Source organism: Aethalodelphis obliquidens, unplaced genomic scaffold (assembly GCF_003676395.1).
Source record: "Aethalodelphis obliquidens isolate GAN/ISIS:26980383/991018 unplaced genomic scaffold, ASM367639v1 scaffold95, whole genome shotgun sequence".
NCBI classification, from domain to species: Eukaryota; Metazoa; Chordata; class Mammalia; order Artiodactyla; family Delphinidae; genus Aethalodelphis; species Aethalodelphis obliquidens.
In genome coordinates, this window is record NW_020838039.1 from 3,551,093 (window position 1) to 3,576,452 (window position 25,360).

The 25,360-nt window shown below is 38.2% G+C and overlaps 1 long non-coding RNA gene across 1 annotated transcript; it reads right to left on the minus strand.

Moving 5' to 3' along the window:
• Positions 1-7,129: 7,129 nt before the first annotated feature.
• On the minus strand, positions 7,130-24,956 carry LOC113614391 (uncharacterized). The gene is made up of 3 exons (XR_003430607.1): positions 24,857-24,956; positions 8,178-8,186; positions 7,130-7,140 (listed from the first exon to the last, which is right to left on the minus strand). It is a non-coding gene; the product is annotated as an uncharacterized LOC113614391 (long non-coding RNA).
• Positions 24,957-25,360: the final 404 nt, after the last annotated feature.

The window sequence follows — 25,360 nt, forward strand, 5'->3', positions numbered from 1 at the left end:
AAATAAAGTCTATTTCTTTTAAAGGCTACCTAGTGTATGATTCCATTTGTATAACATTATTTAAATGACAAAATATAGAAATAAGGAAGAGATTAGTGGTTAAGGGGTCATGGGGGCAGGAGGGAGGTGGATGTGGTAATAAAAGGACAACACGAGGGATGTTTATGGTGCTGGAACTGTTCAGTGTCTTGACTGTGGTGGTGGATACCAGATGATAAAACTACATAGGACTTAATATGCACGCATTCATTCAAGAGCATGCTGTGTGCAAGTATAAGAAAACTGGGGAAATCTAAGATTGTCAAATTGTATCCATGTCAATGTCCTGGTTGTTATTCCACTATAGTTTTCCACTGGGGGAAAATAGGCAAAATGTGCAAGAGATCACTCTGTATTATTTACTACAACTGCATGTGAATTATAATTATCTCAATTTTAAAACCGGACTACCTTAAATTCTCCAACAGGTTTTACTAACGCCATAGAAACCTGCCATCACCCTCTTAATTTTGCTGTTTACAGTCAATGTTGACTCTGCAGCTAAAGTCATCAGCAAATGAACGGGACATGCTTCTACTCTTTGAGAACAGAAAGCTATTCTGGCCTTAGAAATTGCCTGTGTCCCAGTATTGGAGGCTTGCGTCACCTTGCCTGCAAGGTTGTGCAGCCCTACCTTCCAGAGATCAAAAGAATCAAAGTCCACATGGCATGCCCTGCCAGTCTTCCATGGCTCACAGCTTTATTGATGTCACTGAAACATCTGTGAAAAGGATCTGTCTGACTGGGTTGAAACGGTGACTTACATTCCAAGGAAAAAATATTTTATGCCATGGAAAATTAAAAAGATGCAGCCAGCCACCAACGAAAATATTCTGGCATAAAGCAGGGGGTAATGAGAATTGGAAAGAGCTGTAAAGAGAATTTCTCTTCAGTAACCAAAGGGGTACACTTCTGGCATTCTCTCAGAAATAAAAAGAGAATCAAGCTAGATGCTGGTAAGGTAGCCAATGCTTAAAACTGAATTTCGTTTGAACCATGAAATTGCATCTACTCTCTAAAGTGTAAAATGTAAAGATTTTGGTGGGATCTAACTTATCCTATCTGACAAGAAATATCAGATTTTAATATCAATAGAAGGGAAATGTTGAATATTAAACTAAGGAACATCAGAGTCAGAGTATTAATGAAAGACCAAGTATGGAAAAATGGAGTATCTTCACCTTCTTATTTTTTTTCTTTTTTACCCTTTTCTCCTTCTCCATCTACTTCTCTACCTCTTCTCCTCCTTATTGTTTCTTGTGTGTTTGTTTTTTGTTTTGAAGATTCCTCATTCAACCCCATCTCCCAGCTCTTACCTAAATGGTTCATTTCTAGGCTGCAGGCATTACTAAAGGTTCTGACAGACGGGGAAATGGGTGAAGGAGAGAAATATAGAAATCCATTTACATTCAGGACTGAGAAGCAAGCACCGGGGGTAGGAATATGTTCAAAAAACATAAATGATTTGGTCCAATAAGAAAACCTTAGTCACCAACAAAGAGAAAGCAAAGTGTGTACCATAAGTCATCTGCCCTGACCCATTGACTCAGTCCCAGTTATGTTTACATTAATGTGTAATCTTTTCACTAAAACTTGTAAGGCACCTAGACCAAGGCAGCACCAGTTTGACATCCACATGACGAAACAAACCCAACATGGAAAAGAGACACCCTCTTACTTTGGCAGGGGGAAGCTGAGTGTGGATGAGGGCCCTATATTTCACTGAGGTCTCACATAGCACGGTGCTGCCTTAGGACATCCCAGGGCAGCAGTGGCACCTGGTGGTGGTGCCCAGTGGCAGTACCGCGTAGGAGGCCATGGGCACCAGAAACAACTAGCTAAATACCTTACATAAGTAGCACTGCTTAAAACAAATAATTGAAATAATTGTGAGGTCACAGGAGACACCCCCTGTTGATGTACCTATATACCCTCGATATGTATAGAAGAGATATGAGGGGTTATGTAAACAATGGAATACTAAATAGTAAAATATCCAGAAAAAAAGCACAATTTACTGTAATGAACATAAGTACATTTATACCCTTAAGCTGGATTAACTCAGGAAAAGATAAGATTCATGTACATCCAGTATTACTGAATTGGAAAAACTGACCTCGGTCTCCTCCCATATCTACCTGAGTAGCCCTTATGTATGTCTTCCTATAATTATATTGTTAGTAAGCTAAAGCTTTCTCCACTGACAGGTTTCTTTTTATACCAGCATATAAATGTGCTTGTAAATAAAAACTTTAAAATGTAATTTCACATTACAATAATTGATTGCATTGAATTAAATGCAGCACGTAACATACTACCTGCTGCCCAATAGACATGATCTTTTACCTCTGAGCAAACTATAAGCTATACTCCAAAATACAAAATAAAAATTCTGAGAGACCTTCAAGATGGCGGAGGAGTAAGACGTGGAGATCACCTTCCTCCCCACAAATACATCAGAAATACATCTACATGTGGAACAACTCCTACAAAACACCTACTGAATGCTGGCCAAAGACCTCAGATTTCCCAAAAGGCAAGAAACTCCCCAGTACCTGGACAGGGTCTTGGTGCTCCAGTGGGGTGTCAGGCCTGTGCCTCTGAGGTGAGAGAGTCAAGTTCAGGACATTGGTCCACCAGAGACCTCGCGGCACCAAGTAATATCAAATGGCGAAAGCTCTCCCAGAGATCTCCATCTCAACACTAAGACCCAGCTCTACTCAACAACCAGGAAGCTACAGTGCTGGACACCCTATGCCAAACAACTAGCAACACTGGAACACAACCCCACCCATTAGCAGAGAGGCTGCCTAAAATCATAATAAGGTCACAGACACCACAAAACACACCACTGGACATGGTCCAGCCCACCACAAAGGCAAGATCCAGCCTCATCCACCAGAACAAAGGCACTAGTCCCCTCCACCAGGAAGCCTACACAACACACTGAATCAACCTTAGCCACTGGGGGCAAACACCAAAACCAACGGGAGCTACGAACCGGCATCCTACGAAAAGGAGACCTCAAGCACAGTAAGTTAAGCAAAATGAGAAGACAGAGAAACACACAGAAGATGAAGGAGCAAGGTAAAAACCCACCAGACCAAACAAATGAAGAGGAAATAGGCAATCTACCTGAAAAAGAATTCAGAGTAATGATAGTAAAGATGATCCAAAATCATGGAAATAGAATGGAGAAACTATAAGAAACATTTAACAAGGACCTAGAAGAACTAAAGAGCAAACAAACAATGATGAAAAACACAATAAATGAAATTAAAAATTCTCTAGAAAGAATCAATAGCAGAATAACTAAGGCAGAAGAACAGATAAGTGACCTGGAAGATAAAATAGTGGAAATAACTACTGCAGAGCAGAATAAAGAAAAAAGAATGAAAAGAATTGAGTACTGTCTTAGAAATCTCTGGGACAACATTAAAGGCACCAACATTCAAATTATAGGGGTCCCAGAAGAAGAAGAGAAAAAGAAAGGGACTGAAAAAATATTTGAAGAGATTATAGTTGAAAACTTCCCTAATATGGGAAAGGAAATAGTCAATCAAGTCCAGGAAGCACAGAGATTCCATACAGGATAAATCCAAGGAGAAACACATCAAGACACATATTAATCAAACTAGCAAAAATTAAATTCAAAGAAAAAATATTAAAAGCAGCAAGGGAAAAACAACAAATAACATACAAGGGAATTTCCATAAGGTTAACAGCTGATCTTTCAGGAGAAACTCTGAGAGCCAGAAGGGAGTAGCAGGACATATTTAAAGTGATGAAAGGGAAAAACCTACAATGAAGATTACTCTACCTCGCAAGGATCTCATTCAGATTCGATGGAGAAATTAAAATCTTTACAGACAAGCAAAAGCTAAGAGAATTCAGCACCACCACACCAGCTTTACAACAAATGCTAAAGGAACTTCTCTATGCAGGAAACACAAGAGGAGGAAAAGACCTACAATAACAAACCCAAAACAATTAAGAAAATGGTAATAGGAACATACATATTGATAATTACCTTAAGTGTAAATGGATTTAATGCTCCCACCAAAAGACATAGACTGGCTGAATGGATATAAAAACAAGACCTGTATATGCTATCTACAAGAGACGAGCTTCAGACCTAGGAACACATACAGACTGAAAGTGAGGGGATGGAAAAAGATATTCCATGCAAATGGAAATCAAAAGAAAGCTGGAGTAGCAATTCTCATATCAGACAAAATAGACTTTAAAATAAAGACTACTACAAGAGACAAAGGAGGACACTATATAATGATCAAAGGATCAATCCAGAAGAAGATATAACAATTGTAAATATTTATGCAACCAACATAGGAGCACCTCAAAACATAAGGCAAATGCTAACAGCCATAAAAGGGGAAATCAACAGTAACACAATCACAGTAGGGGACGTTAACACCCCACTTTCATCAATGAACATATCATCCAAAATGAAAGTAAATAAGGAAACACAACCTTTAAAAGATACATTAAACAAGATGTACTTAATTGATATTTATAGGACATTCTACGTGAAAACAACAGAATACACTTTCTTCTCAAGTGCTCATGGAACATTCTCCAGGACAGATCATATCTTGGGTCACAAATCAAGTCTTGGTAAATTTAAGAAAACTGAAATCGTATCATGTATCTTTTCCGACCACAATGCTATGAGACTGGATATCAACTACAGGAAAAAATCTGTAAAAGATACAAACACATGGAGGGTAAACAATAAACTACTTAATAACCAAAAGATCACTGAAGAAATCAAAGAGAAAATCAAAAAATACCTACAAAGAAATGACAATGAAAACATGACGACCCAAAACCTATGGGATTCAGCAAAAGCAGTCTAAGAGGGAAGTTTATAGCAATACAATCCTACCTCAAGAAACAAGAAATATCTCAAATAAACAACCTAACCTTACACCTAAAGCAATTAGAGAAAGAAGAACAAAAAAACCCCTAAAGTTAGCCAGAAGGAAAGAAACCGTAAAAATCAGTTCAGAAATAAATGAAAAAGAAATGAAGGAAACAATAGCAAAGATCAATAAAACTAAAAGCTGGTTCTTTGAGAAGATAAACAAAATTGATAAACCATTAGCCAGACTCATCACGAAAAAAAGGGAGAAGACTCAAATCAATATAATTAGTAATGAAAAGGGAGGAGTAACAACTGACACTGCAGAAATACAAAGTATCAAGACAGATTACTACAAACAACTATATGCCAATAAAATGGACAACCTGGAAGAAATGGACAAATTCTTAGACAAGCACAACCTTCCGAGACTGAAGCAGGAAGAAATAGAAAATATAAACAGACCAATCACAAGCACTGAAATTGAGACTGTGATTAAAAATCTTCCAACAAACAAAACCCCAGGACCAGTTGGCTTCACAGGTGAATTCTACCAAACATTTAGAGAAGAGCTACCACCTATCCTTCTCAAACTCTTCCAAAATACATCAGAGGGAGGAACACTCCCAAACTCATTCTACAAGGCCACCATCACCCTGATATCAAAACCAGACAAAGATGTCACAAAGAAAGAAAACTACAGGGCAATATCACTGATGAACATAGATGCAAAAATCCTCAACAAGATACTAGCAAACAGAATCCAACAGCACATTAAAAGGATCATACGGCTTCCCTGGTGGCGCAGTGGTTGAGAGTCCGCCTGCCGATGCAGGGGGGGCGCAGGTTCGTGCCCCGGTCCGGGAAGATCCCACATGCCGCGGAGCGGCTGGACCCGTGAGCCATGGCCGCTGAGCCTGCGCGTCCAGAGCCTGTGCTCCGCAACAGGAGAGGCCACAACAGTCAAAGGCCCGCGTACCGCAAAAAAAAAACCAAAAATAAGGATCATACACATGATCAAGTGGGGTTTATCCCAGGAATGCAAGGATTCTTCAATATATGTAAATCAATCAATGTGATACACCATATTAAAAAATTGAAGGATAAAAACCATATGATCATCTCAATAGATGCAGAAAAAGCTTTCGACAAAATTCAACACCCATTAATGATAAAAACCCTCCAGAAAGTAGGCATAGAGGGAACTTACCTCAACATAATAAAGTCCATATATGACAAACACACAGCCAACATCGTTCTCAAGGGTGAAAAACTGAAAGCATTTCCACTAAGATGAGGAACAAGACAAGATTGCCCACTCTCACCATTATTATTCAACATAGTTTGGAAGTCTTAGCCACAGCAATCATAGAAGAGAAAGAAATAAAAGGAATCCAAATCGGAAAAGAAGAAGTAAAGCTGTCACTGTTTGCAGATGACATGATACTCTACTTAGAGAATCCTAAAGATGCCACCAGAAAACTACTAGAGCTAATCAATGAATTTGGTAAAGTTGCAGGATACAAAATGAACGCACAGAAATCTCTTACATTCCTATACACTAATGATGAAAAATCTGAAAGTGAAATTAAGGAAACACTCGCATTTACCATTGCAACAAAAAGAATAAAATACCTAGGAATAAACCTACCTAAGGAGACAAAAGACCTGTATGCAGAAAACTATGACATTGATGAAAGAAATTAAAGATGATACAAACAGATGGAGAGATATACCATGTTCTTGGATTGGCAGAATCAACACTGTGAAAATGACTACACTACTGAAAGCAATATACAGATTCAATGCAATCCCTATCATACTACCAATGGCATTTTTCACAGAACTAGAACAAAAAATTTCACAATTTGTATGGAAACACAAAAGACCCCGAGTAGCCAATGCAATCTTGAGAAAGAAAAACAGAGATCAGGCTCCCAGACTTCAGACTATACTACAAAGCTACAGTAATCAAGACAGTCTGACACTGTCACATAAAGAGAAATATAGATCAATGGAACAGGATAGAAAGCCCAGAGTTAAACCCACGCACATATGGTCACCTTAGTTTTGATAAAGGAGGCAAGAATATACAATGGACAAAAGACAGCCTCTTCAATAAGTGGTGCTGGGAAAACTGGACAGCTACATGGAAAAGAATGAAATTAGAACACTCCCTAACACCATACACAAAAATAAACTCAAAATGGATTAAAGACCTAAATGGAAGGCCAGACACTATCAAGCTCTTAGAGGAAAATATAGGCAGAACACTCTATGACATAAATCACAGCAAGATCCTTTTTGACCCACCTCCTAGAGAAATGGAAATAAAAACAAAAATAAACAAATGGGACCTAATGAAACTTAAAAGCTTTTGCACAGCAAAGGAAGCCATAAGCAAAATGAAAAGACAAGCCTCAGAATGGGAGAAAATAGTTGCAAATGAAGCAACCGACAAAGGATTAATCTCCAAAATTTACATGCAGCTCAATATCAAAAAATCAAACAACCCAATCCAAAAATGGGCAGAAGACCTAAATAGACATTGCTCCAAAGAAGAAATACAGATTGCCAACAAACACATGAAAGGATGCTCAACATCACTAATCATTAGAGAAATGCAAATCAAAACTACGAGGTATCACCTCACACCAGTCAGAATGGCCATCATCAAAACATCTACAAACAATAAATGCTGGAGAGGGTGTGGAGAAAAGGGTACCCTCTTGCACTGTTGGTGGGAATGTAAATTGATACAGCCACTATGGAGAACAGTATGGAGGTTCCTTAAAAAACTACAAATAGAACTACCATATGACCCAACAATCCCACTACTGGGCATACACCCTGAGAAAACCATAATTCAAAAAGAGTCATGTACCACAATGTTCACTGAAGCTCTATTTACAATACCCAGGACATGGAAGCAACCTAAGTGTCCATCAACAGGTGAATGGATAAAGAAGATGTGGCACATGTATACAATGGAATATTACTCAGCCATAAAAGGAAATGAAATTGAGTTATTTGTAGTGAGGTGGATGGACCTAGAGTCTGTCATATGGAGTGAAGTAAGTCAGAAAGAGAAAAACAAATACCATATGGTAACACATATATATGGAATCTAAAAAAAAAAATGGTTCTGAAGAACCTAGGGGCAGAACAGGAATAAAGATGCAGACATAGAGAATGGACTTGAAGACACGGGGAGAAGAAAGGGTAAGCTGGGACGAAGTGAGAGAGTGGCATGGACTTAAATATACTAACAAATATAAAATAGATAGCTAGTGGGAAACAGCTGCATAGTACAGGGAGATCAGCTCGGTGCTTTGTACCACTTAGAGGGGTGGGATAGGGAGTGTGGGAGGGAGACACAAGAGGGAGGAGATATGGGGATATATGTATATGTATAGCTGATTCCCTTTGTTATAAAGCAGAAACCAATACACCATTGTAAAACAATTATACTCCAGTAAAGAGGTTAAAAAAATAAAAATTCTTCATGAAAGAACATCCAGGTCATACTTGCAACACCCTCCAATTTGTTTCATGATATTACCTATCTAATAAGTTCCTTCTCCCTAAATGGTAAACTCCATGGTCTTTTGGCCATTATTTCCACATATGAACTGCACTGTCTTAATAACATTCTTCAAACATCAGTCCCTTGTACTCTATTTCATGCCCTTTTGCTTTTGAACTATTATATCCTTGAAGAGTTTCCTTTTATATACCTTTTTTATACACGAAACTTTTTTTTTTGCGGTACACGGGCCTCTCACTGTTGTGGCCTCTCCAGTTGCGGAGCACAGGCTCCGGATGCGCAGGCTCAGTGGCCATGGCTCACAGGCCTAGCCACTCCGCGGCATGTGGGATCTTCCCAGACCGGGGCACGAACCCGTATCCCCTGCATCGGCAGGTGGACTCTCAACCACTGCGCCACCAGGGAAGCCCTACACATGAAACTTTATCTGCATTAGTCATGTTCACCTTTCATTTCCTTCTCAAAAATGAACACTCATCTCATTTTTTTGGTCTCCACAAGGACATATGACCTAAAGATCCTTTATCATCATGGCGGTCTTTATTGATGTTTCGTTACTATACCTATCATATAAGGTTCGGAATCAAGCACAAAGCTCCAAGTGGGATAGCTTCCCAGCCCTTTAAAAGGCTTTTATAATGATGTGTACCTGAGTTCCATTCACTGTCCTGATTATTAAGATGCTACTGATCTCTTTTTGTTTCATCTCACCTATAAATCTTCTTACTAATATCCCCTAAAGAATTGCTATTTTAATATATATTTCTTTGAAAGCCTTGGCCTAATTCTTCATTTTTCTAGTTTTCTACATGGTTTCTAATATGACATGTAACAAACGCAATGATAAAAACATTTTCTTTAGTACAAAAATCAATAAAGTAATTATGTTCTAATTAAATCAATTTACATAAATGCTTTATCTCACCAGAATACCACGTAAATGGTCTTCTACATGGTATTTGTCACAAAGGGGAAGGGAGCCAGGAGAAAGGAAACAATGGAAAGAGTAATATAGAACTATGCCCTGCTTGAAGAGGAACCCAAGAAACTATATTACCAATCATGGACTAGTAGAGCTAGCTCTATATAAAGAATATATTGTGTGGATTTTTCTGCAAGTATTTACATGACTTGAAAGTGTTCACAAAGCAGTATAAAAATACAAAATTTGCAACTAAACAATAACTTAAAAACTCAGAGAAACTGTACTTAATTATCAACTTTGGGTTTTGATACTTTGATTGAATTCCATTTTGGTGTTGCTTTTATTTTACAGTTCTGAGAATTAGGTAGTGAAAATCCCCAAGCACAAATTGTTCAAGGTCACATACAAGTTGATTACTCAACTGGAATGAGAAGTCTTAGCAGCCACAATCACATTGCAGATAATCTTTTGCCTTAGTACCTTATAACACTTTGCAATTTTGCTTTCCCTGTTTCACATTCCAGGAAAAATGACAATTAGTGAACTCTGAGATGTGTCATCTTTTTCCTTCCTCACTAAGATGGAAGGAAACTAACATGCTCAAAATTACCTAGCACATCCATATCTTATCTGTAATGTTCAAAGCAGAGGAAAAAAATCCTTGGGTACTGTCTCAGAAACCTAGAAATAGGCCACTAGTATAGGTAAAATAGGAACAAGTCCGTCAGTGGTCATCAATCCATCTTCTTGCTTGCTTCTTTTTATTTATTTGTTTCTTTTATATATATTTACCTTTTTCTCTTACACTTCCCACCCCAAACTGTACTTATCTAAGAAAGTTCCTACAGAGATGTACTTCTGTTCACTGAAACCCATTTCTGCCATTCTGGAGAAATTGCTGCTAGATTCTAGAAGTGAGAATTGAAAGAGGTAGGGCATATCTTATTCATATTTTTAACCCCAGGATGTAGCAAAATGCTTGCCACATAATTGGTACTCAAAAATGTTGATGAGTAAAATATAATGTGGGGCTTCCCTGATGCCAGTGGTTAAGAATCCACCTACCAATGCAGGGGACACGGGTTCAAGCCCTGGTCCGGGAAGATCCCACATGCCACGGAGCAACTAAGCCCGTGCCACAACTACTGAGCCTGTGCTCTAGAGCCCGTGAGCCATAACTACTGAGCCCATGTGCCACAACTACTGAAGCCCACACACCTAGAGTCCATGCTCTGCAACAAGAGAAGCCACGGGAATGAGAAGCCCGCTCATCACAACGAAGAGTAGCCCCCACTCGCCGCAACTAGAGAAAGCCCACGCACAGCAACAAAGACCCAACGCAGCCAATAAATAAATAAATAAATAAACACATTTATTTAAAAAATAAAATATGCTATGGTCCACTTCCAAATCATGCTTGCATTTGACATCTCACTGCCAAATTATTGTAAATCATGTCAAATATAGGTAGTGAAATAACTTTAGATGATTTTTTATTTCTCTCTTCAGAGTTTACTATCATGTTTTATCATTAAAACTTCTATCACCTGTGAGAGACAACAAACTCCATAGAAACATGAGCTGAATTTTGCATAGTATTGTGGTTAAAAGTGCTGACTCTGGAGCCAGACTGTCTGGATTCAAATCCCTGCTCCACCACTTGCCAGCTGTTGATGTGAGGCAACCTAACTAATTACTCCATATCTTAGTTAATTCGTTTGTTATAACACTACCTACTTCACCAAGTTGTATGAGTATTAAATGAGCTAATATTTATAAACCATTTAAAATAGTGTCTGGCACATGCTAAGGATTATATAAATGTTTTTTTTAAGTTGTTTTCTGAGATACTACCATCAGTCAACCAAGAAGAATTTACTAAGTATTTGTTATAGAAAAAAAAAGTCACGGTAGGCTACTAAGGCTACTAAATATTTCTATGAAAATATTTAATGCTAGATGTAATATTTTAATTTATAGAGCCTATAGAGACCTAAAAATAACTGATTGCATGATGATGGGGATAAGTCATAAAATTAAACTTCTCTTTTCCATCCTCCTCTCCCTGTTCATATTCACACAAAAATTTTTGAGCAATATTTCCTCTTAAAATCTGGAAATGCTCTTTAAAGCAGGTTTTGTTTCTCCTTGCCAAATGAAGGAGGCTTTGGCCTCTGGCAATATGGAGAACAAGATATCCTGAGAAATCCTTCCAGACGAAACATCAATGCGAGATGACTTGCACTAAAGATTCTTTTAAATACATAGCTAAAAATCCAAAAAGTAAGCAGAAATACAGTGTGATAAACTAGTACTCAAATGATTTCGGTCCTGAGGATACGTGCTGACCCCTGGAACCTAGAGCCTTACATGTTAAGGCTACATTGGATGGATTAGAAAGAAATTTGCCACAAGACAACAACTTTTATTATATAGCTAGATAAATATGACTGTTTAGTAATGCTGCAGGTATAGATAAATAGATTATCAATAGAACAGAAAAGAGTATCCAAAAATTACACACATATATAAATGACAGAGGCATTATTACAAATTGAGGGAGAGGTTATTACCAATTGAGGGAAATGGGTCATATGACAGAGGTGTTTTACAAATTATAAATAAAGGGTCTGGGTACTGGTAACTGGGTACCTTCATTTAAAAAAGCTCTGCCTCCTGCCACAGACTAATGTCACCTCACAGTAAGTTAGAGACCTATGAGGAAAACAAACTAGAAAGCTTTCAGAAGATAATATAGGAAAATATCCTCAAGACTTCAGGAGACGGAAAGACATCTAAAGATACAAAAATTACTAACTATAAAAAAAAGAATGATATATTTAATGACATTAACACTAAAAACTCTTCATTAAAAGACACCACAGAAAGAGGAGATGAGCAAAAAAGTGGAAAACGACATTTGCAACACATATAATTGACAAAGGACTAGTATAAAGAAGACATAAAGAACTGCTACTAATCTATGTGAAAGAAACAAACTACCTAATAGAAAAAATGGGCTAAAGATTAAGCACTTTAGAAAAGAAGGATCTTAATGGTCACTAAATATATGAAAAGATAATCTGCCTCACTAGCATCAGATAAATGCAAATTAAAGCACCTTGAAATACCATTGCATACCTCCCAGATTACCAAAAATAAAGGAAGCCGAACAATATCAAGTGCTGGTGAGAATGGAAGCAAAGAAAATTCTCATGTGCTGCTGGTGGGAATATAATTGGTAAAGTCATTTTGGAAAACAGTTTGGCATCAGCTAGGAAAGTAATGATGCACATACTCTGGTTGAAAGGAAAGTGGAATTTTTTAAATCTTGATCTATTCAAAAGAAGGTAGGAAAAGAGAAAAGAATCATATAAAAGGGACAAATAAAAACTATAAAATAGGGCTTCCCGGGTGGTGCAGTGGTTGAGAGTCCGCCTGCCGATGCAGGGGACGCAGGTTCATGCCCCGGTCCGGGAAGATCCCACATGCCGCGGAGCGGCTGGGCCCATGAGCCGTGGCCGCTGGGCCTGCACGTCCGGAGCCTGTGCTCCGTGACGGGAGAGGCCACAACAGTGAGAGGCCCGCATACCGCAAAAAAAAAACAACTATAAAATAACATGGAAGAATTAAATCCAAATATGTCATAAATTACATTAAGTATAAAATTCATATATAAATATTTAAGTTTACCAACAAAGATTGTCATGTTAGGTTTACAAAAATTGTTCAGCTAGATGTTGTTTACAAGACATATATATATGATCAACATAAAGATATAGTTTTTTTAATAATAAAGAACATGTTACAGATAAAAATCACTCAAAGGAAATCTAGTAAGGCTATATTAATATCAGACAAAGAGAGATCTTAAGGTAAAAAGAACAATCAAGATTCACTACATAATAAGTTTTTTTATTATAAAGGAGCATCCAATATTTCCAAATATGTATCCTCCCAATAACACTGTTCCTATGGCAGACAGGCCAGCTATTCACCAAATGTTGGACTACAGTCGGACTATATTTTCTAGCCCTCCCCTATGTTAAGTGAGGCCATTTGACTAGATCTCACCAATAGAATATAGTGTTTCATTTCCATGACAAGGGGATGGTTCTATACCACATATAATCATTTATTTAGTAATTCACATTTATTGAATGCTGATTATGATTAGAGATACTTAGATATTAAGACAAAGTCCTAACTCTCAAAGAGTGTCAGGATTTTGAGAAGACATATACAGAAATAAGCAAGTATAGTGCAATAGTAGTTGCTATAACATATTGGAAATATGTACAGAGCACTATAAGAACCAAGAGAAAGAAACTAATTCAGTCATGGCCTCATATCACAGAGGAACTGACACTTATCACAGAAGAATTGAGCTAATTAATGAAAGCAGATAAAATAAGATTGAGAGGCCAACACAAAGGCATGAGAGACTATTAGTGGCTAGTCTGGAGAACAGCAAGTAATTCAGAATGACCAGAGCACAGGACCCATGTGGGGAAATGATCTGACCTACGGGCAGTGGCAAAGAGTAGAGAGAGGAAAGACTATTCCAGCAGTACTGAAGAAGTCAAGGGAAATTAGTGACTTACTGAGAAGCAAGGAAGGAGGTGGCATGCAGGATTACTCACAGGTAGATTGTAGTGGCATTATCTGAAAAGGAGATTAGAAAGTAGGTTATAAAGCAGTTGTGTTTGAATCTGAGGAGAATGTTTTAGCTAAGGATCATCTGTGTATATTTGGTAGCTGGGGCAATGGGCTCACATAAATTTGCCTGGAGAATGTTTAAAGTAAAAGAATAAGAGTGCCAAGGATGACCTAGTTTTACCTCAGATGCTTAGCAACCTGGAGCGAAGTACCAGGAGAATCTAAGGATCTAAGTCAGAGGGTGACCAAAATCCTAATCATTTGTACAATTTCTCCTCAGTAAACTAGCAGTCTGAGGTGGTACAGCATTTCTAAATCTTTGCTACCAGATTCTCTGGGGGCATTCTAATCTTTTCTCATAGAAAAGCAATCTGGGCGAGGGAAAAAAGAACAAGAAAATTCACTTTGTGTTTTAATTATTTTTATTTAAGACCCAGCAGAGCAGAACTGCCTGTTGTATGCAGAATATTGAACTGTGTTTGGGCTCAATCCTTTATGGAATCTTCCAAATCAATCCTGGGTGATGTCCCAGGCAAATTCCTCCCTGCTTCAGTCCCTCTCATGGCCATGTTATTTCCTCACTGTAAAAGTGCCAGGACTATTTTGCATGGGGAGAAAAAAGAATTAACCTATTAGGGGGCTCAAACTACAACTCAGCCACCTGAGCAAGCTTGAGTTAGCACAGTAGAAATTGCCTGTATTGATATATATATACATATATAAATAAAACATATTCTGGTCTAAAGGTTTCTTACTTTAGAAAAAGTTGGGGGCATATTGTATAAAAACTGGAACTGTAAAATCTTTGTGGTACAAAATACATGCTTGTATTAGTATTCTCAAGACTATTTTTTAGAAGATGGGAGTATATGGCACTATGTTCTTTGATATACTAAGAAACACTAATGAAGGTGGAAGAAAGCACTTCCAAAAATATCTCTTTGGGGAATCAAATATCCTGATAAATTATCTAGTTGTTTGTTGATGTACAAAGACAATCATGAATAAATAGATATTAGCTATGTGACATTTAGCAAGTATAGTTCACGACTAAAAAAAAGGTATATTTGTGGAACTTGAGTAATACATTAAGGCCCCATTTGCCAACAAGCTGATTAGTTGAAATTCCCAACCTGGAGACCCTGTCTAGAAAAAGAAGTACTGTTTTCAGAAGTCCCCTGTGCTGGATGCTTTCATTTGCCACTCCACAATCACTTTCCAATTTCTCTGCCCCATTCTGCGACCTGAGATGTTGACCTCTATGTACCACATTCACAGGCTCCCTTGACTTCTGGCTTCTGGTTAAGATCTCCCCAGTGGGAAGCAACATCAGGAAACTAGACTATGAAAGGAAAGAAAAACCCGAATATTTAATCCTGGCCCTCCCCCTACACACACCAGCAGCAGCAGCCTGGAGCCTCGAGTTTACAGCGACTGTCTTATTTATGTCCACAGCTCCTTGTGGGATGCCCCTAGTCCATGGCAAAGGGAATAGTAATAGTTTTATCACTGTCAGTAGTCCCAGAGTGGGTCCCTACCACTACTTGATGTTCTCTCCACTTACCCCATTTGAGTATGCCTTCTGTTTCCCGTTCAAATCTTGACCACTAGAACCTCTATGAAAATACACTTTATCTAAGAGAGGAGAATGAAACAAAGCTGAGCCAGTTCTCCCATTAAAACCTAATTCCCGTTCATACATGAGCATGGGTTTGTTTCTTGATTAGCAAATATATGGAAAGAACTCAAAGTTCTGACTCTAAGAGGATGAGACATAGAATAGGCATGTTTTGATAAATGTACAAGTAAAGTGAGTTTGCTGAGTGCCCACAGTGGTGAACATAGAGCAGCTGGGACAGCAAGAAGAGCAGCAGCTGGGAGAAGGGACTTTCCAAAAGCGAATGGGGAAAAAAGAGAACTATCTATTTTGGTCCTACAGGATACAGAGAGAGGGATTAATCCACCACTCTGCAGTTTTGCCTGGGGATAACTTTACTTACCCTATGGTGCCCCCTCATTTTTTAACTCAGTAGTGAATGACTTTGATTAATAAAAACTATAGCTCTTGTATTCTTTAATTGTTCTTAAACTAAGAGCTTAATGCCTGTTTTCTATTTTATTATATGTAGCTCGTAAGTGAAGATCCAAACAAAATGTATATTCTCCCTGGTGAGAGTTTCCAAGATTAATATACCTACACACAAAGATAAGCTAGGGTGCAGGTAAATATCAGCTATTATACTTCATATCTGGTAACACTACAGCTTTTCAATTTGCAACTCATGCCACCTAGTGATATAATTTGGTCTTACAGCTTGACAATACCAAGAATAATGATTTCAGCTCTGAAAAAGACAACTTGAAATTCTTAGTTTCCTACCTAAATTAATGATTCTGAGGAAATTTCTCACTTTATGCCATCATATGGTAAAAGTCTTCCACAGAATGGTACTGGATAAAGGTCTTATTTTTTAGAATTAAAGCTAATTGAAAATAAATATTAAAACAAAAACATTTTGTTTTATGAATCTAACTACCTCCTTTCTTCCGTTAAGGTAAGTCCAAGAGCTATTCAAATAAATTGAAAGCAAACCTGTCTGAAAATCAACATTAAGAATTGACCTGTCTCTATCACAGTTTTCTTTTTTTTTTTTTTAAGCTGTACTTGGGCCTCTCACTATTGTAGCCTCTTCTGTTGCGGAGCACAGGCTCCGGACGTGCAGGCTCAGCGGCCATGGCTCACGGCCCAGCCGCTCCGCGGCATGTGGGATCTTCCCAGACCGGGGAAGAGTCCCCTGCATCGGTCCCCTGCATCGGTAGGCGGACTCTCAACCACTGCGCCACCAGCGAAGCCCCACAGTTTTCTTATAATAGTGATGAATTCTCCATGTTTCCAGTCAAATTGTTAGCATCTCCCTTTCACATCACATACTGTAAAAAAAAAATTTTTTTAATATTCTTCAATTCCAAGATACAGAGTGAAAGAAGTAGACTACATTTTATTTTTCCATGTACAACATTCTTTCAAATTCAATAAATATTTATCATTTTTTGCAAGGTACTGTTCTAGGTTAATGAATTAATGGGGAAAAAAACAGACAAAATCTCTGCCTTTACTTAAATTATTAATTATATTCTTGAATACTCCTAGAATAATAGACTTGTATAGTTGGGAAGATATCAATACTTGTATAGTTGGGAAGATAGAGATTAGTTCATTCAACCTAGTTGTTTCATTTGTAATTCATTATTTACAAAGAGGAAAATACAAATGCAAATGGTAGGAACAGAAGTACTCAAAAACCTATCTTTGGGCTTCCCTGGTGGCGCAGTGGTTGGAAGTCCTCCGGCCGATGCAGGGAACGCGGGTTCGTGCCCTGGTCCAGGAGGATCCCACATACCGCGGAGCGGCTGGGCCCGAGGGCCATGGCCGCTGAGCCTGCGCGTCCGGAGCCTGTGCTCCGCAACGGGAGAGGCCACAGCAGTGAGAGGCCCGCGTACCGCAAAAACAAACAAACAAACAAATAAAAAAAAACAACCTATCTTTGAGCATTCACAATATTTTGGGTTTAAAGCAAAGTTTTATTTCCAACCACACCTGATACTTGTTATACAAGAATAAGACCTGGGTGTAGATGCCAAGCCACTGCTTTCCCAATTCCCCTCCCCGCCTTGTACCGGTCCCATCCATATTAGACTCCTGCTTGCCACCATCCTATGCTCTTCCCAGTGAATCTATATACTTTGCTAGTCTGCCTCAGCACTAGGGTGTAATACTGAAAACCAACCTGCTTGAGTAGGGCCCTGAAGCCCCATCTGGTTACTGCCAGTCTTCCCTCAGCTGCAGGGTCAGATCCTGCTTCATACCTGCCTTGGGTGGGCTTCCTGATGAGACTGGAAAGAAGTCCTCCAAGTCTACCTAGATTTGAGTAATACCTACCTACTCAGTTATTTAATTCATTTGCCAGATCCGGGTAGCAATACTTTACAAACCAGGCATGAACGTGGCATTCACTTTGGACGCTGTGCCTTTAGTTTTCTTCATCAGGACCAGCCATTGCATTTAGAGCAGTAACTCCAGCTTCATTTAATTTTCCAATGGCTTTACAGGAAAGGCTTATTTGTATTATGAGATTTGCAAGGTATCAGCATAAAGATAGCAGAATTTGTAACAGCGGACATGATAGCACAGGGACACAATGTAAAGAATAGGAAGAGAAGATGTTCAGTATTTCTCTCTCCCATTCTTACGCCATGTGCTTCAGGCAGGCATATGACAAAAATCCCAATTTACAGGCGTTTGTGATCTAGGCCTAGTAATTCCAGTCCTTCCTTTCCTTGACTGTAGCGATTGATTCAGGGATAATCCCAGAATCCATGCTGGGCCAGTAAGTATCATATCTTAGATATATAAAAAGTTATCAGAAAAGGGACATTCTCCTTACACCATAATTGTTAACTATAAGAATACTGTAAGCTAGAGCTGTCAGTGGTCAACTTTGCCACCACGTGGAGCCCACAGAATGGAGGAATACAGAATAGAGAGATTCTAACGACAATATTAGAGCCCGTAGTCAGGCCCACATCTACACAATCTGTTATTGCTTAGACTGGTCTGAGTTGGGTTTTTATCACTAATATCTGAGTATATAACCTCAGGTAGCACCCATTTTTTTGTTGAATATGAAAAACAAGAACCAGTGAAATAAATTACATATGATAGCCAAATATGTGTGAAGAGAAACAATGAAGCTAAAGAAAGTTATGAAATGAGATGGGATTGTGAGATATAGGATGGATCAAAAAAGTCAAATGTCAAAGAAAGGTCATATGACATGAAGATGAAGAAGAAATGATTAAAGTTGATAATTAGAAGATAACAGTTGATTTTGAGATAAAAGTTGTGGATATAAAAAAACAGTATAAATGTCACACTAAGTGAAGTAAGTCAGAAAGAGAAAGACAAATACCATATGATATCACTTATATGTGGAATCTAAAATATGACACAAATGAACCTATCTATGAAACAGAAACAGAATCAGGGACATAAGAACAGACTGGTGGTTGCCAAGGGGGAGGCAGGTGGGAGAGGATTGGATTGAGAGTTTGGATTAGCGGATGCAAACTGGTATATATAGAATGGATAAACGAAAAGGTCCTACTGTACAGCACAGGGAATTATATTCAATATCCTATGATAAAATAATATGAGTATGAGGAAGGTAAGCTACGGCAGTGGCTTAAAAGAAAACAGACAAGAGTTGATACAAAGAAGTTTGGTAAACATATTTGAGCTCAAGGGAAAGAGCAGTGGAGATGAGATGGCAAGAAAGAGAGTTAAAAGAAGGATTAAGAAAGCTTAAACTTCGAAAAAGGCTTGGAGCCCTCTTTCTCTGCTGTAAGAGGAAAAGAAGAAAGTTTAAATAAGGAGTAAATACAATTTGAGGTTTAAAAGAACAAAGAACATGAGGGAATTCATACATAAGAGCACCTATATTCTCATTGGATACGTGAGAAAATATTCTAAGAAGTGTGTTGGATGGGTTAAGGAATCCACAAATATAAAGGTAGGAAGTGTTGATCATGGGTAGTGAAAGAGGGAATGAAATAGCAAGTCATTAGAGATAACTATAAGAATATCAAAATTGCATGCCGTTAAATTACAAAGAAATATTCCAATGAACCAAAACCCATTGCTGCAAAATCTAACTACTTGTTATAAGAATAAAAAGGGAGAGCAGAAGACAGAACAGTTGAGCATAAAAACATGGAACTAATCAACATTCAAACAACAGCACAAAATTTATCCATATTCATTCATTCAACCAGTTGGTATAAAGAACCTTCTACGTGCTAAGCACTGTTTTCGGCAACTGAGGATTCAGTTGAAAACAAACTGGAAACGTCTCTGCTCTCATGTAGCTTACATTCTACTGGGGGAGTCAGATAAACACAAAGTAACATATAATATAATGTCAGGTAGTGAGGGGAAGAGGATAGAAAGTGACAGGGGTTGCTCTTTTAGAGAAGATTGCCAAGGAATGACAAATGAGCAACGTGACAAATGAGCTGATACCTGAATAAGTGAGGTAGGGGGCCATGTACAATTCTGGCAAATGAGCAGTCCACACGAAACAAACAGCAAATAAAAAGTCCAGGAACAGGCATGGACTTAGTGTGTTTGAGAAATAGCTAGTCATGTGGCTGGAGTAGCTCGAGAGTAAGGAAAAATGACAGGAAAGGAAGTTGAAAAGGTAGCCAGGGTTCAGGTCATGAAGAGCCTTGTAGGTGAGAAGTGTGGCTTTTAATCTATATATGATATGGGGGATTCCAAACAGGAAAATAAATATATGGAAAATCTCTGTACCTTCCGCTCGATTTTGCTATGATCCTAAAACTTCTTTAATAAATAAAGTCTATTTAAAAAAAAACTAAAAAAGGATTGAACTGGCAACAGTTTGGAGCAAGGACACCAGTTAGGAGGTTGCTACAGAAACTGAGGTAGAGATTTAATACAGGGGTATCAGTTCAAGGGAGAGGCAGGAATAGGATATATAAGTTATTACCATATGTATGATATTTAAAACCATGGGACTGGATGAGAAAGTGAAGATGGAAAAGAGGTGCAAAGACTGGGTCTGTATACATAGCTAGTCGGAAGCAGCCACATAGCACAGAGAGATCTGCTCGGTGCTTTGTGACCAGCTAGAGGGGTGGGATAGGGAGGGTGGGAGAGAGGCACAAGAGGGAGGGGATATGGGGATATATGTATACATATAGCTGATTCACTTTGTTATGCAGCAGAAACTAACACAACATTGTAAAGCAATTATACTCCAATAAAGATGAAAAAAAAAAAAAAAGACTGGGTCTGGAGTATTCCATCATGTCAAAAGGACCCCTATAAGAAAAATGTACTTGAGTATAATACAGGATAAAACAAAGATGAGAGAGAGACAGAGAGAGAAGCAAAAGAATGCAAATAACTGAGTCTTTCATTTCCAATTAATGTCTCCAAAGAAAACTAGCAGAAAAGAACTATGATTACTATAATGTATAAATGACTTTATACATTATAGTAATCATATTATCATTGACAGAAAAACATTGGGAGCTTGTCTATGACAACAGTTACAAAAGTTCAAATGAATTATATGACAAGAACTGATGTATAATTGATTTATGTCAATTATGCCAATAAATACAATCTTTGCAGTTTCTTCTCTATATTTGTTTTTAAAGTCCTCTTTCACACCTCCAATTATTTAGTCATCATAGTATTGACAGGCATTTATTATACATCATTATCACTGACATGAAAACGTAAAATAATCTACTGCCCTTAGAAATAGCATACTCTCCAAAATCATCTCATGGAATAAAGAGATAAATAATCCCCTTTGCATTCAGCATTATTCACAATAGCCAAAAGGTGGAAGCAACCCAAATGTCCTTTGAGAGATGAATGGATAAAGAAAATGTGGTGTACACATGTAATGGAATATTATGCAGCCTTTAAAGATAAAGAAATCCTGTCACATACTACAATGTGGATAAATCTTGAGGACATTATGTTAAAAAAAATAAGACAGTCACAAAAGGACAAATGTTGTATGATTCCACTCTTATGAAATACCTAAAGTAGTCAAAATCATAGGAACAGAAAATAGAAAGATGGTTTTCAAGGGCTTGGGGGGGAGGAAAAATTAGTGTTTAATAGGTATAGAGTTTCAGTTTTGCAATATGAAAAAATTATAGAGATTTTTTGCACAGCAGTGTGAACATACTTAACACTGCTAAACTGTACACTTAAAAATGGTTAAGTTGGGCTTCCCTGGTGGTGCAGTGGTTGAGAGTCCGCCTGCCGATGCAGGGGACATGGGTTCGTGCCCCGGTCCAGGAAGATCCCACATGCTACAGAGAGGCTGGGCCCATGAGCCATGGCCGCTGAGCCTGCGCCTCTGGAGCCTGTGCTCCGCAATGGGAGAGGCCACAACAGTGAGAGGCCCGCGTACCACAAAAAAAAAAAGGTTAAGTTGGTAATTTTAATACTATGTGTTTTTTACCACAATAAAAATAATAATAATCCCTTTTAAACTGGCATTGGCTCTTAGAATAAACAAGATTATAGATTTCCTTGTTTTCAACCTTCACAGGTAAATATTTTATCTATTTGGCCCCTGTATTAGTCAGATAGGGCTGCTATAATCAAACACCACAAACTGGGTGACTTAAACAGCAAATTTTATTTCTCACAATTCTGGAGGCTAGGAAGTCAGAGATCAAGGTAGCTGGGGATTTGGTTACCAGTGAGAGCTCTCTTCCTGGTGCTGGTTTGCAAAGCGCCTTCTTACTGTGTCCTCACGTGTCAAAAGAGAAAGAGTGATCTCTCTCATGTCTCCTCATATAAGGACACTAATCCAATTGAATCAGGGCCCCACCTTTAAAACCTCATTTCACCTTAATTACTTCTTAATTCCAAATACAATCACATTAGAGGTTAGGACTTCAACATATGAATCTGGGAGGACAAAATTCAGTCCATAGCATTCAGCCCTGGCCCTCAAAAATCCATGTCCCTGTCAAATGCAAAATATGTTCATTTTATCCCAACAACCCTAAAGGGCTTAACTCATTCCTGCATTAACTCTATGAAGTCTAAAGTCCAAAGTCTTATCAAATATCATCTAAATCAGGTATGAAAGAGACTTGAGATACTATTCATCCTGAGGCAAAATTCATCTCCAGCTATGAACTTGTGAAATCAGACAAGTTACGTGCTTCCAAATACCATGGTGGGACAGGCATAGGATAGACATCTCCAAACTAAAAGAGAAAAATAGAGAAAGAAGGGATGACAGGTCCCAAGTAAGTTCAAAACCTAGAACATCACATTCAGTTAAATCTTAAGGCTTGAGAATAATCCTATTTGGCTCAAAGCCCTGCCTTCCAGTCCTGCCGGGTGACAGCATCACCTCTACAGCTTACTGGGGTGGCCCCACCCCTTTGACTCGGAAGGGCCCCCCCACCTATACAGCTTTGCCAGGGCCTTGTCTTCTGAAACTGAAGAGGAAAGCCTCCCCTGGGCCTGTGATGGGAGTGGTAGCCCTGATGACTTCCAAATTGTCTTCAGAATCATTTTTCCCTTTTTTTGAAGAATAGTGCACATTCACACCCAAATAGCTCTATAATCTTGTCCTGTATAATTCAAGAAGTTTGACAGCCTTCCTTCACTGTACCCCTCTCTGTCTCCTTCTCAAACTGGCAGTGTTTCTGTTTGCATAATCCTATGACCTCTTCATTAGGATAGTCCAGCTACAACCTTGTTGTTCTTTAGAACATACTTTCTCATTTTTTGTAATACAGACAGGCTGAGAATTTTCCAAATCGTTAACTTCTGCTCCCTTTTGTTAGCACATGTTTCTTCAATTCACCTCTCTCCTCTCACATTTTACTACAAGCAGGCAGGAGGAATCAAGCCCCTCTTTCAACACTTTTCTTAGAAATCTACTCAGCTAAATATCCACTTTCATCAGTTGCAGGTTCTACCTTCCACAAAACACTACAGCAGAGTTCAGCCAAGTTCTTTGCCACTATATAAGAATCACCTTTCCTCCAGTTTCCAATATGTTCCTCATTTCCATCTGATATTTCACCAGAATGATCTTTACCATGCATATTGCTACCAACATTCTGTTCATGATTATTTACATATTCTCTAAAAAGATGGAGGCTTTCTCTGAAGTTCTCTTCTTTCTGCACCCTCACCAGAATGCCTTTCACATCCATATTCCTACCAGCAGTCCCTTCACAGCAATCCAGTTTTTTTCTAGCATGCACCTCAAAACTTCTCCAAACTCTACCCATTACCCTGTTCCAAAGCTGCTTCCACATCCCTGGTATTTGTTACAGCAGCATCTCCACTTCTCACTATCAAAATCTGTATTAGCCAGCTAGGGCTGCCGTAACATAATACAATAGACTGAATGGCTTAAACAACAGAAATTTATTCTCACAGTGCTAGAGGTTAGTAAGTGCAAGATCAAGATGTTAGCAGATTTAATTTCTGGTGAGATCTCTCCTCCTGGTTTACAAACAGCCATCTTCTCACTGTGTCCTCACATGGCAATGGCAGAGAGAGAAAAAGCAAGCTCTCTGGTGTCTCCTCTTACAAAGACACTAATTCTGTTGGATCCAGTCCCCACCCCATAACCTCATTTAACTTTAATTGCTTCCTTATTCCAAATACAGTCTCACTGGAGATTAAGGTTGCAACATAAGAACTTTGCGAGGACACAAGTCAGTCCATAGCAGCCCCATTGATAAAATTTTCTTACAGATGTGCACCCATATAGTTGTAGATATATAGTTGTAGAAGGAATATAATTCATACAGCTTGAGTTTTAAGTTTACTGGTACAAACACCAACAGAATTTATCATGCTATCATAGACGCACTAACTCATGACAGTAATTTTAATGTAATAAAAAGTAGAAAATGCACCTGTTTGACTCTTTAAAAAAATGAAGTTCAGATCAGTTGCAACAGGAGACAAGAAAAGCACAGATAAGTAACATAATAAAGGAGCAAAAAAATTATTTCATTCAATAATTTTGTATTGTCTCCCCTATGGATTTCTATATTGCTTTAATGAAAATGGCTAATCTTTCCACGTATAAAAAAAAAAGGTTATAAGGAATCTTACTTTAGTCACACTTTGAGAGTCCTCTGGTCCACCCACTAAACTTTCAATAAACAACAAAATCAACAGTGTTTAAAGAAAAAAGAAATGACATGACACAGACACGACACCATAAATCTCCTAGAACATAGGCAAAACATTCTCTAACATAAATCATAGCAGTGTTTTCTTAGGTCAGTCTCCCAAGGCAATAGAAATAAAAGGAAAAATAAACAAATGGAACCTAATCAAACGTATAAGCTTTTGCACAGCAAAGGAAACCATAAACAAAATGGAAAGAAAACCTAGAGAGTGGGAGAAAATATTTACAAATGATAAGACTGACAAGGGCTTAATTTTCAAAATACACAAACATCTCATACAGCTTAATATCAAACAAACAAACAACCCAATCAAAAAATGGGCAGAAGACCTAAATAGACATTTCTCTAAAGACATACAGATGGCCAACAGGCACACGAGAAGATGCTCAAAATCGTTAATTATTAGAGAAATGCAAATCAAAACTACAATGAGGTGTCACCTCACACTGGTCAGAATGGCCATCATTACAAAGTCTACAAATAATAAATGCTGGAGAGGGTATGAAGAAAAGGGAACCCT